This window comes from Triticum aestivum, chromosome 2D (genome assembly GCF_018294505.1).
Source record: "Triticum aestivum cultivar Chinese Spring chromosome 2D, IWGSC CS RefSeq v2.1, whole genome shotgun sequence".
Classification (NCBI taxonomy): Eukaryota; Viridiplantae; Streptophyta; class Magnoliopsida; order Poales; family Poaceae; genus Triticum; species Triticum aestivum.
Window position 1 is genome coordinate 491,428,220 of NC_057799.1, and position 16,473 is coordinate 491,444,692.

The following is a 16,473-nucleotide window of genomic DNA, read 5'->3' on the forward strand; positions in this document are numbered from 1 at the left end:
TCGATCGACGTACCTCAAAAGTTATTCTGTCCTTTCTCTGACAAAGGACGAATGATCTTCCGACATAGTTATGTCTGCTTACCATAGCCATATTGTCCCCCTCATCATTCGTGCATGCCCCCTGACCCATTGTCGGTGTCAAAACCTGTGGATCTCGGGTAGGGGGTCCCGAACTGTGCGTCTAGGGTTGACAGTAACAGGAGACTGCGGATACGATGTTTACCCAGGTTCGGGCCCTCTTGATGGAGGTAATACCCTACTTTCTGCTTGATTGATCTTGATGAATATAAGGATTACAAGAGTTGATCTTCCACGAGATTGCAATGGCTAAACCCTAGAAGTCTAGCCCGTATGGTTATGATTGCCTCTACGGTCTAAACCCTCCGGTTTATATAGACACCGGAGGGGCCTAGGGTTGTACAGAGTCAGTTCACAAAGGAATGAATCTACATATCCGAACGCCAAGCTTGCCATCCACGCAAGGGAGAGTCCCATACGGACACGGGAGGAAGTCTTCTGTCTTGTATCTTCATATCCCATTAGTACGGCCCACGTTACATAGTCCAGACGACCGAGGACCCCTTAATCCATGACTCCCTCAGTAGCCCCCGAACCAGACTTCAATGATGATGTATTCGGCGCGCTGATTGTCTTTGGCATTACAAGGCGGGTTGCTTCTCTGATTACTTCAAAGTACCTGATCCGAAAAGCTGTACTCGGTTTGTGTTTTAATGTCACACCCGTTGGCTTCTGCGCCCCCATTGCTTCTGCTTCCACGTGTCGAGCGGATACGAGAGGTCAGGGTATTTTTGCACATAACACCCCGGCCATGTAAGAAATGCATCTATTTAAAGAGATTGGATCTCAGATCCCATTCTACAGCAAGCGGAAAATCCTTAGAGTTCGCTAAGAGAAGCCATCCCAACATGGCTAGCGTTCCCAGTTCTTCCTCCCGCCCCCACGGGTCCGAAAAAGGTGATTGGGAGAGATGTTTTGTATCCCACGATCAGCTGACTAAGCTTCAAAAGCAGGGATTTCTTCCACCCGCGGATCTAGTCCCTGTCCGGGCAGGATTGACCTCCTTTGATGGTGAGGCCCAGGCGGAGAATTCCCCAATCCAACCAGGGGGAACGAGTGTTCTTCGTTTCCTACTTGTTAAGAGGCGTCGGATTTCCAATCCACCCTTTCCTCCCAGGACTCCTGGAGTATTACGGCCTCGAGCTGCACAACTTCACTCCCGCCTCCATCCTGCATATCGCGGGTTTTGTCGCTCTTTGCGAACTATTCCTGGTTTGTGAAGCCCATTTTGAGTTATGGAGGAAACTATTCTGCCTCGTCCCTCGTACCCAAAAGGGATCCATATTTGAGGTGGGCGGCGCTGAAGTATGGCGCATAGCCAGGACCGGATACCTGTCCGGCACGCCGAAGAAGGCGTCCGAGGAGTGGCCCTCAGAGTGGTTTTATATTGAAGATGTCGCTCTCCCCGACCCAGTCCGAATGGGCCTTCCTGAATTTTATAGCACTCCGTTGAAGAAACGCCATAGCTGGCGTCCTCGGAGCCTCGAGGAGGAAGACAGCGTGGAAGTCCGGCAATTGATGGGCAAGATTAGGACACTTGCCCAGTCCGGATTATTAATAATCGAGGTGATGGCAACTTCCATAGCGCAAGGTGTTCAGCCGCTCCAATTTAGAGGGCTCCCTATGTCGCACTACAATAGGGAAGACGACGCCTCACGCTGCGGATGGAAGGGTCCGGACACACCCGCCGCTTTGGCAAAAATATTGGCCGAACTGTACAAAGGGGAGAAAGAGGAGTTCACTCGTCTTAAACACCGAGATGGATTTTCCATGTACAATCCTCCTAGCTGGGTGAGTTTTAATCCCACCACTTTACTCAATCCTCCCTCTGAGTTACTTTTAATTGACATTAACCCATCCATTTGTAACAGGAATGGCGGAAGGTTATCGCGGGGATCCATAGCCCCGCCCCACAGCCAGAGGATCATAACCGGGACCTTGACCCCGTATTCGAAGAGGATCCGGACGTATTTGTAGAGCTCGAGGATGGAGTATTCTACCAGGCGAGCTATGACGGCACCGAAGTGGCCATCATTGCCGACTATCCCGGCCTCCTTCCTGCCTCGCATGTAAGTAATATGGAGACATCTCCTTCGAAAGGGCTTCCTCATTACGTCTCACCCATCGCACTGTTTCGTGCTCCAAAGGGGGGGCGCTCAACGCGCCATGCTACACCAGAGGCATCTCCTAGGAGAGCGGCGCCCGCGCCGGGCAGATCTTCGAAGAGGAAAGCAAATGACAACACCGCAGAGCCTTCATCAAAGAGGTATGGATTTTCTTTTGAATATGCCCCTTGGTAGTCACATCAATCTGAGACATTGTCTGTTGTGTCTTATCAGGAAGAGCGTTAGCCAGACTATGTCCGGGATTCTGCCGATCACGCCTCCACCAGTCAGGTTCCGGACCCCGCCTTACGGACAAGGGCTGATACAGGAGTGATGCCGGACTGTCCTCCTACAGAGGATTCGGATGATGTATCCGTCATGAACTCTGAAGTGGAGAGCGCCATGAATCATTGGTGCTGGAGGGCCGCTCTTCGCGACCCTAGCTTTACAAAAGAGGCATTTAATGCCTTCAGCTCAGCTGATGCATACATCCGAGCTACTCGGGATGGGCTTGCCAGAGCCACAGACCAGCATTTGAAAGATATGCGGGTAAGTATGCATTGTACAGATCTGATAATCATATACCAGTAGCCCCCGAGACTTCAAGCATTTGATACAACTGATTTAAGGATCATTGTATAATCAGGCCCTCACAGAGAAGAATAGCCTGCTGTCTCATGAGCTGGAAAAGTGTGAGAACGGCTAGCTGCGGCTACCGCCAAACTGGAGAAATCCAAGAAGGCGACGCCTGGTAGTATACCCTTCCATCTGAAAAATGTAATCATATACCAGTAATGTCAATACTGTTGTGTTTCTGATGACAGGATCAGCAAATCAACCGAAAGGGGAAGTGAAAGTCGCGCAGGCGGGCGAACAAGAGGCCAAAAGGTAACTGGCCGCACACGAACGTGTGCTGACACGGGTCAGGGATGAAAAGAACAAGCTGCGGGATTCCAATACCCTGCTGGGCGAAGAACTAAAAGATGTGCGGGCCCAGCTAGCTGACGCCGTCAAGGAGAATAGGAGGCTACGAGGCGGCATATTCATTATGCTTTTGAACTTACCTTTATGTAATTCAGCGAAGAAATGATCTAACCGATTTATGTCTGCAGGTATGCTGACTGGCCGTCCCGAAGAGGAAATGTCCGGCTCTCAAGGCGACCTGTTGCAAGAGCTGTCCCAGCTGCACGAGCGAGCTCGGCAAGCAATGCAGAGCATTGCCAAAGCATTATGGCCATCCGCCTCTCCTCCAGGAAGTATGGGGGAGCTTGTGAAGCTATTCCAAGGAGCTCGGCGGCGCTTCCGATTATGGAAGATATCGGCCCGCCGAGAAGGTGCGCGAGAGGCCTGGGCCATGGTAAAAACACGGTACACCAAGCTTGATCTGAATCATATGGCCCAGGTCGGACCTCGGGGGTCAGATGGAAAATAAATTCCAGTTAGTCTGGTATATGACCAAGTAAATATAGCCGCCAAGTATTCCCAACAGGATTGTAAGCTAGATAGCCTGTTAGATGGCATAGAGGAAGAAGTTTTTGAGTCCAAGTGACTATGTACTTCAATTGACAAATTTTTCCCTAGCCGTATTGTAAAACGATTGTCATCGCATACCTTTTCGCTTCGACCTCTGGACCCGAAGGCGCGGAGTGTTTCCGAATACCGCAACGGTAATATAGACCAGGGTATGCGTGGAAACCAGGCATAGGGGTCATAGTTGCTTGAATAGACAAGTTGTATCCGGCTAGCTATGTTATATTACATGTTGATTGTAAGAAACATCTTCCAGGGAGAATAGTTCCGTTAAGGGTTCCTTTCCCTGGGTGAACATGCGTTAGTATGCATGTCCAAACTGTGATCGAAAAATCACAGTATACATAACATCTGGGGGTTCATGGTGTAAATAGGGTATAACGTCTTTAGTCCACCGACCGAATATTCCCTTAAGAACACTAGCTTTCGACTTCACCCAGTCTGAGGTACAAATCCGGATGACCTGGCTGTAACAATCGCAGAGGTGCTCCCTTAATGCCCTAGCCGAACAAACGGGAATGTAGGGCATAAGCACAGGAGCCAGGCAACCCATCTTGACAAAACTTAAGTCATAACGGTGCATATAATGGCGAAGAAAGGGTACATATGCGGAAGAGAACACATATGTGGTGAGCTTGATGCTCGGGAAATAATAATAATAATAAGCTTCTGTAAAAGAATCCCCCAGCTATTTACGAACAGGTACATTTAAGGATGTGCACATCATGGGTGTGCGGTTTGGCTGCACAAGAGCTATAGAGCTAGAGAGAAAATTTAAAGAGAGAGAAAACAAAGAAAGAAAAGGATGAACAAAGAGTACGACTCTAGGCGTAGAATCTTCGGAGTCTGGCGACATTCCATGGGTTCGGCTCTAAGCGATTGTCCGATCCATCATGCAGGTGGTACGCTCCTCCAACGAGAACTTCATCTATGATGATGGGACCCTCCCAGTTGGGCTTGAGTTTGTCCTTTTTCTTCTCTGGCAAGCATAGAACGAGTTCACCAATGTTATAAGTCTTGGCCCGCACTTCTCTGCTTTGGTACCTGTGAGCCTGTTGTTGATAGAATGCCGAACGGGCTTTTGCCACGTCGCGCTCCTCCTCCAAGGCATCTAGACTGTCCTGCCGATCCAACTCGGCTTCTCTCTCTTCATACATGCGCACTCGAGGTGAGTCATGAATGATGTCACAGGGCAAAATAGCCTCTGCGCCGTACACCATGAAAAATGGTGTGTATCCGGTAGTGCGATTGGGCGTGGTCTGCAGCCCCCAGAGTACGGAGTCGAGCTCCTCAACCCAGTGCTTGTCCGATTCTTTCAATGACCACACTATTCTAGGCTTAATGCCGCTCATAATAAGACCATTAGCTCATTCGACTTGACCGTTTGTTTGTGGATGATAGACCGAGGCATAATCGAGCTTAATGCCCAGTTTAGCACACCAGGATTTCACTTCATCGGCTGTGAAATTGGAGCCGTTATCGGTGATGATGCTGTGTGGGACACCATAACGATGCACGACATCGGATATAAAGTATCGGCGGTCCAGCTTCGGCCGTTTTCACTGGTTTGGCCTCTATCCATTTGGTGAATTTATCTACCATTACTAGCAGATATTTTTTTCTTATGGCTTCCTCCTTTAAGGGGTCCAACCATCTCAAGCCCCCAGATCGCAAAATGCCAAGTAATGGGGATTGTTTGTAGAGCAGTAGGCGGCATATGGCTTTGGTTGGTGAAGAGCTGGCATTCGAGACAACGTTAGACCAGGTCCTGTGCATCTGCTCGGGCCGTCGGCCAAAAGAAACCTGTACGGAAAGCCTTACTTACAAGGGCCCGAGCTGCGGCGTGGTGACCGCCGAGGCCAGCATGGATTTCGGCCGGGAGCTGCCGTCCCTCTTCTTCGGAGATACACCTTTGAAGGACTCCGGTAGCACTTTTCTTGTAGAGCTCTCCGTCATGGACCTTGTAGGCTTTCGAGCGCCGACCAATGCAGCGAGCCTCATTCTGGTCCTGAGGGAGCTCTCGCCTATTAAGGTAGGCAAAGAAGGGTTCGGTCCATGGGGCAATTACTGCCGTTATTAGATGGCTCGATGGTGTTATCTCGGTGGCTGAGCCCCCGATGATATCGGTATTGTGTTCGGAATCTGGGGATGTGATCGGGTCCGGACTGGTGTTGCTGCTCTCATCCTGCCATACCACGGATGGCTTGAAGAGCCTTTCTAGAAAGACTTTGGGCGGGACGGGGTCACGCTTGGCGCCCATGCGAGTGAGGACATCCGCCGCTTGATTACTTTCCCGAGCTACATGATGAAACTCGAGTCCCTCGAACCTAGCTGATATTTTGAGTACGGCATTACGATAGGCTGCCATCTTCGGATCTTTGGTGTCGAAGTCTCCATTTATTTGGGATATTGCGAGGTTTGAATCCCCGCGCACCTCCAGGCGTTGTATGCCCATGGAAGTAGCCATCCGAAGACCGTGCAACAAGGCCTCGTATTTGGCTGAATTGTTGGAGTCTGTGTATAATATTTGGAGTACGTACTGGACTGTGTCTTCAGTGGGGGACATTAAGACAACCCCGCTCCTAAGCCAGCCAGCATTTTAGAGCCATCAAAGTGCATGACCCAGTTGGAATATGTGTCGTACTCCTTAGGGAGTTCGGCCTCCATCCATTCGGCGACAAAGTCAGCCAACACTTGGGATTTAATGGCTCGGTGTGGCTTGTATGTTATATCGAATGGTAGGAGCTCAGTGGCCCACTTGGCAATCTGGCTCGTAGCATCTTCATTGTTTATTGTATCATTCAGTGGTACTTCGAAAGCCACCGTGATCGAACGCTCTTGGAAGTAGTGTCGTAGCTTCCGAGTTGCCATGAAGACCGCATATGATATCTTTTGGTAATGAGGGTACTGGGATTTGCATGGTGTGAGGACGGTGGATACGTAGTATACCGGTTTCTGAAGTGGAACTTGTGTCCGTCCTCCTCTCGCTCAACGATGAGCACTGCGCTCACCACCTGGTGTGTTGCAGAGAAATATAATAACATCGGTTCGCCGACGCTCGGCGCGGCCAGGATTGGGTTGCTCGCTAAAAGAGCCCTAGTCCGACCGTTGCCACATCCGTCCACTCGAAGTGGTCGGTGCGCCGAAGAAGGCGGTAAAGTGGCAATGCTTTTTCTCCTAGTTTGGAGATAAAGCGGCTTAAAGCTGCCACGCATCCGGCTAGTTTTCGGACCTGTTTAAGGTCTGTTGGTGTAGCCAACTGTGACAAAGCTCGGATTTTGGCTGGATTTGCCTCAATTCCTCTATGGGAAACGATGAAACCCAACAGTTTTCCGGCAGGAACACCGAAAATACACTTTTCCGGATTGAGCTTGATGTCATATGTACGGAGGTTGTCGAATGTGAGACGCAGGTCGTCTATTAGTGACTCGACGTGCCTAATCTTGATGACTAAGTCATCCACATATGCTTCAACTGTCTTGCCGATTTGTTTCTCCAGGCATGTTTGAATCATGCGTTGGTAGGTGGCGCCGGTGTTTTTGAGCCCGAAGGGCATAGTGTTGAAGCAGAAAGGCCCGTATGGGGTAATGAATGCCGTTGTGGCTTGATCGGACTCCATCATTTTGATTTGATGGTATTCGGAGTATGCGTCGAGGAAGCACAGTGAGTCGTGTCTTGCGGTAGCGTCGATAATTTGATCGATGCGGGCGAGGGGGAAGGGATCCTTAGGGCAAGCCTTGTTGAGGTCTTTGAAATCGACGCACAGGAGCCAGGATTTATCCTACTTTGGCACCATCACCAGGTTTGCTATCCAGTCCGGGTGTTTTATTTCTCTGATGAATCCGGCCTCGATTAACTTGGCTAGCTCCTCCCCCATGGCTTGTCGTTTGGGTTCGGAAAAGCGCCGCAATGTTTGCTTGACCGCCTTATATCCCTTCAATATATTGAGGCTGTGTTCGGCCAACCTGTGTGGGATTCCTGGCATATCAGAAGGGTGCCAGGCGAATATGTCCCAATTCTCGCGCAGGAACGCTCGTAGTGCGGCGTCGACCGCTGGGTCCAGCTGTGCCCCGATGGAAGCTGTCTTCTTGGGGTCCGTCGGGTGGACTTGAAATTTGACTATTTTGTCTGCTGGTTTGAAAGAGGTGGATTTGGACCGCTTATCAAGGATTAAATCGTCTGTATCCACCGTGGAGCGTAGTGCGGTTAACTCCTCGGCCGCGAGGGCCTCTGACAGTGCCTCGAGGGCCAGGGATGCAGTTTTGTTTTCGGCGCGGAGGGCTATGTCCGGATCACTGGTGAGAGTGATAATACCATTGGGCCCAGGCATCTTGAGCTTCATATACCCGTAATGAGGTATGGCTTGAAAGCATGTGAATGCATCTCGCCCCAACAGGGCGTGATATCCACTGTTGAAAGGGGCCACTTGGAAGGTTACTTCTTCGAACCGGTAGTTCTCCGGCGTGCCGAATACCACGTCAAGTGTGATTTTCCCCGCGCACCGCGCCCCCCGGCTGGGAATGATTCGTCGGAAGGTCGTATTACTTTGCTCGATGCGGCTCCTGTCTATTTCCATTTTATTGAGTGTGTCCTCGTAGATGAGGTTTAGCCCGCTGTCGCCGTCCATGAGCACTTTAGTGAGCCGAAAGCCATCCACAATTGGGTTGAGGACCAAGGCGGCTGGTGCCCGGACTGACCGGAATCTTGGTTCATCACTCGTATTGGAAGTTATGGCTGTGTCATTCCAGGGGTTTATTGCTGCGACTTGGCAGACTTCGGCGAGGTCGCGGAGTGCCCTCTTGCGCCGATTGTTTGAAGCGAAAGTCTCGAAGACCGTCAATACTCTCAGGTCGTTGTCGTCCGGGGGACGTTGCTCTGCGGTGTTTTTGGTGAGGATATCCTCGCCGCTCTTGGCCACTTGCCGGAGTATCCAACATGCTCTAAGGCTGTGGGTTGGTTCGGTGTCCGGTGTTGTGTGTATTTTGCATGGTTTATCGAGCCATCCATCCAGAACGGTTCCGCGTCCCATAATGGGCTTAGTTTTCTTCAATATGGGGCCGGGTGCCGCTCGAGGGTGCTTCCTTTTCGCCCGCCCGAGGGGTTGAGTGGGAACTAGGGATTCCCAGCGAGCTGTCTGAGTTTTCCAAGCGCTTTCCGTTGCGCAGTACTTCTGTACTATAGTTGCCAAGTCAGCGAAGTGTAATACGCGACGGCAGTTAATGGCGTTGAGGATTCCTTCATCCGTGCAATTGTTGTAGAATGCTGAAATCGCGTCCTCGTTGCGGCAATCTTTAATCTTGTTCTTGACAAGGAGGAATCTGGCCCAAAAGTGATGGACTGTTTCCTGAGACTGCTTCCGTACGTACATGAGGTCGCATGTATCCGGAGGACCGGAATTGCTTGGCGAATATTGCTTGTGGTGGGTGGGTGGCTTTAAATTCGAACCCTGGCCCAATTCGGAATCCGGAGTTTGAAGAACTCCCGAGCTTAATAGTTCGGGCTCTGGGGTGTTAAGTGAATTTCCAAGCCTGATACCCGATTCTAGGTTCGGAGGACCGGGGGTGTCGTCCCGCGGACAAGTGTCTGGCTCCTCGAGCTCGGAAATCCGAACACAACTCGTCTTCAACATAGGGAAAGTGGTGTTGCTTTGCTCCTCTATGATCGCTATCTGATGGGTGATCGGCGGAGATTTAATTTCCCTCTAATCGGGTTTAAGCCCAATCTAATCATAGTCTGTAGCGACCCCCATGGCGGTGATGCGATCCAGGAGTTCGTTTAAAGACGACCACTCCGCCGGATCCATCCGTCCAGAGTATTCGGAATCAACACGGAGGCGTAGTCATCATCGGCTTAACGGCCGAACGGGCGATCATAGTAAAGCCGCCCAGCTGGAGGGTTTGGCCTGAGGCCAGGGCTCCCCCGGAGGTGATATTTTCCTTGATAACAAGGCGGGCCATCGATCCTATCTTCGATGGCACAGTAGAACTCTCAATGAAAGCACCGATGTCGGTGTGAAAACCGGCGGATCTCGGGTAGGGGGTCCCGAACTGTGCGTCTAGGGTCGACGGTAACAGGAGACTGGGGACACGATGTTTACCCAGGTTCGGACCCTCTTGATGGAGGTAATACCCTACTTCCCACTTGATTGATCTTGATTAATATAAGGATTACAAGAGTTGATCTACCACAAGATCGCAATGGCTAAACCCTAGAAGTCTAGCATGGATGGTTATGATTGCCTCTACGGTCTAAACCCTCCAGTTTATATAGACACCGGAGGGGCCTAGGGTTGTACAGAGTCGGTTTACAAAGGAAGGAATCTAGATATCCGAACGCCAAGCTTGCCAACACGCAAGGGAGAGTCCCATCCGGACACGGGAGGAAGTCTTCTGTCTTGTATCTTCATAGCCCATCAGTCCGGCCGACGTTACATAGTCCGGACGCCCGAGGACCCCGTAATCCAGGACTCCCTCACCCGTCTCTCACACGCACGTGCACATACAGGCAGCCATCCCCTCTCTTATTGATATTGCAGGTGTGCCCTCCGTTTGTCTAGCAAGCCTCTCCCACCATTTGTTAGAAGCAACTATACACCACCAACCCCTCCGACACTCTAGCTCTGTCTCTCTCCCAACCTTATTCCTCTCCTACACATATGCATGGATGCCGATCAATCACCCCCAATACATAAGGTAGGTCTCTCTCCTCCTCCACACATATACCAGCCATTGTACTCTATAGTTAATTAGGTCTCCCCCCACCCCCCACCATACACCGATAGTCGAGCGTTGTAGGTAGGTATCCATGCCACAGAGACAAACTGCACATGTCCCCTCTCACGTTCCAATAGGCAAGCCACCCTATATCTTTGATGTGGGCACACACAAATTCGATGGCACTCTTTATCGATCGTGTGCGTGCGCGCGCACACACACACACACATCATCATCATCATCCCTCTCTTCGATTCTATGGATACCTCAAGCCAATGATACCTCCACTCTTTTCTCGCGGATCGCCCCCTCTACATATATGATATATCCAGGACTCTATTACACACACATTGCATATGTTACATTTTTTGATTGAAATATCATCCACACATAGTGCTTGTCTATTTCTCAACCCCCCCCAAAACACTCACGAACCCACACACTATATCTCTCTACGTTGGTATCTCTCTCACACAACCCCACGTAGGTGGTGTATGTACACGAAGAGAATAGGTGCATGTACTCATGCTTCGTGCCCAGCCACACCCGCAGGTACACGGTGGAGCTCATTTCTGTACGAAATGGCAGCCCACGTGCTAATTTGAGCGCGTGTAGCGGTTGTTTACCTACGGAGGTTGTGTACCACACGTGCACGAAACAGAGTTCGACTTGATGCATTGGTGCGTTATTTTTAAATAAAGTTATATCGCTCAATGGCACGTAAATGATTCTTATGGAGAAAAAGGTAGTCCGCTCCACTATATACAATGGAGCCTGCCTATCGGGGTTTGTCTCTCTACAGAGTATCTCACACAAGGCGGCGATGGCCTCTCTCTCACCGTTGGTCACTGATCCGGCTGCATCCCGTCCGCCAGCGGAAAGGGGCGATGTGCATCGTTTCTCCGTTCGACGGCACCGAGGCAGCACGTCCCGATCTGCGGTACCCACCGTTCTCTCTGACCAAGCTCCGGCGCGGTAGGGCCTACGCCACCTGCTCGCTGCCGCAGTATGGGCAGATCCCGCCTGCCGTCGCTCTCCTAGTTACATCCCGACGACCCCCAGGTATCCCCTCCGGCCTTGCTCCACTACTCGTCTTCCCAGGTCGCTGCATGTGGAAAATCTTGCATGTGGATCTTCCATAGTTCTTTTCCCAAAACGTAGCTCGTTCGGCGTACTTTCGATATTGCAATCTCGTCCTCACACCGTTTTAGACAAACACAACCGTGTTGTTATCTTCCCTTAGGACAAGGAATATGCTACTTTTTTGTCATTGTATGTGTCATCAACTGTTATTGGCCAGTAATTGTTTCCTTTCTACCTCTTTTTTGCAAACAGGGCTATCCATTTCACCTCGTTGCTATTGCGACCTTTTGGTGAACTGCACAAATCACTTTTTCCTTAAGAGTCTTTTGTGCAGTTGTACTAAAATGTCACACGGGCAACGTCTCTACATTTTAGTGCGACTGCACAAAGGGGGATTGGTTTTGCTCTGTCCTCCTCATCCAACTCCAAGCCTAATCTTCTCCAACTATTTGCTTAATCTTCTCCAACTAGTTAGTCTTAAGAGAGACTTCAAAGGTGACGGACTTCTATTTGTGTGTTTATTGTTTCATCAACAGTCCTCTATTATTGTAATCACAATTCATATCTTTGGAACAGGGACGCTCAACTCTATTTTAGTGGAACTGCACAAAATGATCGGAATGTTGCATGCTCCAGACAGCTACTTTTTTTCCCAACATGCCTTGTTGATTTAGACAGAGCTGGGGAGAGGTTGCTGCCAATGGAAGCATGGGTCAATTTTAATTTAACACCTTCTCACACCTTTGTCTTCAGTTGTGATGTAAATATTAGCTCTGATCTGCTAATCATTGAGATGCATTAGCAAGGAAGTTAGTTTTTTATTGTTTCCGAAAGAGCATGGATGGCAAGACACACGAAACAAAAGTTGAAAGCTCAAAGCATTCTGCAATTTCATGTCGCTGGAAAAATTATTTGTATAGTACGTCAATTATGTAAACAAATGCTGGAAGCTTGATAGCATTGCCAGAAGCCTCTTCAGCATCCGGGTCCATGTGCCATGCACAAAAGTATACTTCCTCCGTTCCTAAATATTTGTCTTTTTACAAATTTCAAATGGACATATTTTAGAGTGTAGATTCACTCATTTTGCTTCGTATGTAGTCACTCGTTGAAATCTCTAGAAAGACAAGTACTCCGTAGTATATTTAAGAACGGAGGGAGTAGTGCACAACCTCATGGGAGACTCAGCCCAGTCATTGCGCCGCACTAATAGTGAGTAATGAGCAGTCAAATCATAAGCCCCACCTTTCCCACTATTAGTTGCTCGGAAGAAGCAACCATCAATACGCTCTTCTTTGAATCCGCTCATACTACTCCCTCCGTCATTGTTTATAGAGCGCGCTTCAAAAAAAAAATCTCTGGGACCAAGGTGACTAGCGATCGGCCAAAAAAAGCATTGGTAGTTATAGCACGGCGTCTATTACTAGAGGAAATAATGCGTACACACATGCATGCAGTGCTTCCACCCCGGGTACACACATGCATGCACTTACTCCACTCTGCGTAGTCACGTAGTACATCAAGAGAAAATTGTGGACTTGATTGCGGTAACCACGCCCTAATTAATTGAGCATTAAACCAAACGCGTCTAAAGTCTCTCTAGTGGTGGAAATGCATGGAGAGAAATGCATCAGAATGAAGTGCGCTCTATAAACTGTGACGGAGGGAGGAGTAGTATGAAGGTGCAAAACCAAGTACGCGTATGGCCAGTCGGTCAACGCACTTCCTCTTGGTATATCACTGACATGTGGGACCGGAGTGTGAGCAAACCGGTCTCAATTGACGGCAAAATGGCCAACCCGCCGTTCCTTGAGAGAGACGAGGAGCGACAACACACAGACGGGCTCACACGGAGGCCAAGATATATTCGAGCATGGTTGATCGATACCATCATTACATGTTCGATGTTTTTTAATACTACTATTGGGCTGCCATTTTCGCACTTCTCTCGAATAAATGTGTACTTTATCAGAGATTAAAATAAAATAAGAGTACATACGCTCCACACCATGCGGTTCTAGTAGTAGTACTCGTACTACTAAACCTTGCGCTTGGCTCTTCGCCTCTTCGTGAAGTCGAACAATGATGGTACTATAGTGTATGGCTCTGGCAATCTAACACCGAATGAACTGTTGCATGTCCACCACCTGGGCGAGGGTAGGTTGCATTCTTAGGATGATCAGCCAAGAGATTGGTCACTAGGAAGCGAGGTACCCCGCAAAAAAATGAAGGAAGCAAGGTGTTTCATCAAGCCAGCTCTCGGTCACATTCAAAGTGCAGCAAGCATGGTTCGCACAAAGATTCGCTGGAATGTTTGCTAACCTGTTTACATGCTGAATAACAAAAAGGAGAAAATATTACCGAGCGCTCCTATTTGTAACAGGATATGAGCCAGAATTAAGCGAGAATTGTGGCCAGTGTTCCATGCAATCAACTTCCATTATCACATGCGAGAACCCTCGAAGAGAACCAAATGTGTTGAAGATTGCTTTATCACATTTTAAAATAAAATAAGAGTGCAGACGCTCCTCCATCCGGTTCCTAGTAGTAGTACTAGTACTAGTAAACTTTGTGCTTGGTTGTTCGCCTCTTCGGGAAGTCGAACAATAATGGTACTAGTACAGTGTATGCTTCTGGCAATCTGACAGCAAATTAACTGTTGCACGTCCACCGCCTGAGCGAGGGAGAGCTTGCATTAGTCAAAAGTTTCTCCTTGTCCCGCGAGCCACCGTGCGCAAGCTTCTCCCGTCCTGCAAGCTTCTCCTCGTTCGACAAGTTGACGGGACACAACAAAGTAATGCTAGTCCATACTGCCTCCTTTCCGGTTAACATGGCTTAATTTCAAACGAGATAAATACACTATCTGTCACTGTATATTTGTAAAAATACGGTCAGTGGACTTCATAATACGCTCATTGCGCTCAATATATACATTTTCCAGTGTTTATACGGTCACTAGCTCACCCTGGCTGAGTATGTGTGTGCATGCACGTGTAGGTTGAGCACTTGAGCATGATCGTGTGTGTTCCGTCGTGTGCTCAGACATGCATGCATTAGGGCGTCGCGCGCGTTTTTGCATCCATGTGTACGTGTGACTGTTGCATGCATGCACGAGGTTGTAGTCCCTCACATTCACCTGTTCATAAGTCAATGCTTTGTCAAAACGTTGCATGCAAGGTTTAATCATTCGTTGTTCACGCATGCATTCCCGATATTAATACGTTGGTAAAGACAATTTCTTGAGGAAAATGACCCCATGAATTAAGTACAAAGGGGACCAATAAGCCAGGATGGAGGGATTACCAGTAGTGAACCGGAAGGAGGGAGTAGGTACTAGTAGTACTACGTAACAACATGCAGTAACAAAATTCCTCTATGCGCATCCTGTCTATGTGTCATGCAAGAAAATAGAGATAAGTACAAGTGAGACTCAGGAATGGTCATACACGTAGGGGGAGTACGTGTAGGGGCCACTAAGGAGCAGTCAAATCACATAGTAAGTTAGTCGGAAGAAGCAACCATCATTTCACTCTTCAATGACATGTACGCAATTTTAAATGGTTGATATGGAGAGAAAAATAAAACCACTATATATACACTAGCAGGAGCCTAAGCTAAAAGCCTGCTTGCTTGGGTTGCTCTCTTCACAAGCATAGAATGACGGTGTCCACACCGCTGGTCATAAATCCGGCCTGATCCTGCTGCTGGGGGAAGGGAACGATGTTCTACGTAGACGTGGTCGACATCGGCGAGGGAGAAAACCCACAGTCGGTGCGTCCCAATCAGGGGTCCCTGCGGTATGGGCTGATGCCGCCTCCCAACCGCCCTTATAGCTAAAGCCTGACGTCCCAAGTACATCTTCCTTTTGGAGCCGGCTTGCTCCACTGCCGCAGCTCCCCACGTAGCTCCATCTCCATGACGATATTTCTCTACTTCTACCGGCTTCTATTTGTGATGAGTTATGTCTCATGAACTAGTGCCAGTACTATTATTCTAATCACACTTCTTCAATATATTTGCCATTAGGGATGCTCAGCTCGATTTTAGTGGAACTACACAAAAGCATCGTATGATCCGAGGGTGCCAGCCGTATTTCCTTCGACAGGTTCTACCTAGCGAGGAAATTAAATCATGTTTAGGGTTTAGGGTTTAAGTCATAGTGACCCCATCAGTAGTTTTTCTTTTGTACACACTCACAACTTTTTTCATTAGTTGTGAAGTAAATATTGGCTATGATCTGTGAATCATTGAGATGCATCAACATGCGTGTTAGTTTTCCTTTGTATTTGATGGAATGTTGTAACGTGGCAACCTTGGAGTAGGAATGAAAATGGAGGAGAAAGTTTCCGTTTTTTCGGAGAAAAAATGGGAACGGAGAGAAACCAGCGTTTCGTTTCATTGGATCGCGCCACCGAGCAAAACCAACGTTTAAATCACGTATGTCGCGTTTATGTCTCACCCTCCTCCATGGCTCCACCCCACATGGTCGCTCGGCATGCCACTCACCGCAAACCGAGTATACGATAACTTTCCCGCCTGCTTGTCGATGGATCTCGCCATGGAGTGCTAGCACTACTGGAAGAGATTGACGAGTTGGGGGAGGACAGCTAGATGTAGCACGGAATCCCAAGAACTTTTTACATGCATGTTGTGGCCGGCTATTGCGACCTTTGAACGCGGAGCAGTCGCGTGCACCGGGAAGCACGCGCGGGTGATGAAGAGGGTTCGGGTTGGTCAGGAGCAGGCGTGGCAGCAGTCCGGATGCCCGCAAACAAGAGATGTTGTATGTTAATATTGCTGCTTATATAATTAACAACGTAATTAATATTCCAGTTGGAAAAATATGATTGGAGATGGAGATGGAGATGGAATTTTACGTAAACACGGATATGCATGTCTATGTCTATGTGTGTGTGCATGATGACTCTCGTGACCTGGAAGCGGGGGCGTGTTTTTGATCGAGT